The sequence below is a fragment of the Ranitomeya variabilis genome, chromosome 1, assembly GCF_051348905.1.
Source record: "Ranitomeya variabilis isolate aRanVar5 chromosome 1, aRanVar5.hap1, whole genome shotgun sequence".
Lineage (NCBI taxonomy): Eukaryota > Metazoa > Chordata > Amphibia > Anura > Dendrobatidae > Ranitomeya > Ranitomeya variabilis.
In genome coordinates, this window is record NC_135232.1 from 628,862,872 (window position 1) to 628,864,287 (window position 1,416).

At 45.6% G+C, this 1,416-nt stretch overlaps 1 pseudogene; it reads right to left on the reverse strand.

Annotated features, from left to right (window-relative positions):
• Nucleotides 1-1,109: 1,109 nt before the first annotated feature.
• On the reverse strand, nt 1,110-1,216 carry LOC143797416 (U2 spliceosomal RNA; annotated as a pseudogene).
• Nucleotides 1,217-1,416: the final 200 nt, after the last annotated feature.

A 1,416-nucleotide genomic window follows, 5' to 3' on the forward strand; every position in this document is an offset into this window, starting at 1 on the left:
ACTCCCACCCTCTTAAAGGGCCAGCACGTGCTCTTGCTATTTCCTCCCCAGCCAATGGCTGTGGGACATTGTGTATATATTGCTTCCTCCACACTGGGGAGGTGCCTGAGCAACCTGTACAGTCTATGTTGTGCAAGGTCGCATACCAGTGCAAGTCCTGGCTGCTGCATGCTAGTGCAAATCCTGCCTGCTGCACCCAGATGCAAATCCTGCCTGCTGCACTCGGATGCAAATCCTGCCTGCTGCACTCGGATGCAAATCCTGCCTGCTGCACTCGGATGCAAATCCTGCCTGCTGCACTGGGATGCAAATCCTGCCTGCTGCACTCGGATGCAATTCCTGCCTGCTGCGCTCTAAGTGCAAATCCTGCTTTCCGCACTCTGATGCAGATCCTTTCTGCTGGACTCTGACACAAACTGCTGCACTCAGACACTAACTGCTGCAATCACTCTGATGCAAGCTCTGCCTGCTGCTCAGTCCAGTCTGTCCTTCTGGGCCCAGCTGCTGTGTGACCGTTGGTCTGTCTTGGAGTGGCACCTGGAGTTCATCTGGAGCCAAGTCTAACCTCACCATCAGAGGCTCTAGAGAACAGTCAGGTGATCACTTAGTCACAGCCCTCCAGGCTCTTCGCGGTTCGTGGCACAGTGGTTCCACAAACTCACTTAAAAAATAAAGTGGTCCCTAAAAATACATGTTCTGAAAATTTAATGGAAAAAAAAATGCTGCAAAAACTTTTAACCCTTCTAACATCCTAACAAAAAAAAAGTTATTTAAAAAATTATTCTGATGTAAAGTAGACAAGTGGTGCAGTATTTATTAACTGTCTTGTGTGGTATAACAAAATAATTGTGTGTGGTATTACCCTTTTTTTCTTAACTTGCACAAAGCAATGCACATTTTCAGCTCTGGTCTTACTTGGTGAAGTTCATCAGACGAAGGTTCTCATTGGAGTTCTCTATTGAAAGTTGGTCCCTCTCTTCGGCAAGGTTGTTTGAATGTGTAGGTCCTCACCTATATTGTTGGTTGATGGTCTTCTTCAAATTTTTTTATAGACAGAGAACGTAATTGAGGCCTTGCTCTTGAAGGCTTCCACAATGAGCGCTGGGCAAAGAAGCTCTTCCTAAACATATTCAGGTGTTTATGCTCCAAGGTATAGACCTTGTTCCGAAAAGAACAAATACTACACATGGTCTTAGCCAAAAGGCCAAGAGGCAAGGACGTCAAAACTATGTGCTATCCACAGATGGGTCTCTATTCTAAAGGCAATTATCTAAGAAACAAAGCAAAGCATCTTATACCAGCCAAACCAAAGTCTCCATACTGAGCAAGGTCTCTTCAATGAGAACACCTTTTAACGACATCATTTTTAGGACCCTGCTCTGTGCTGATGAGAGGCAAGAACCCTGAAAAAGTGCT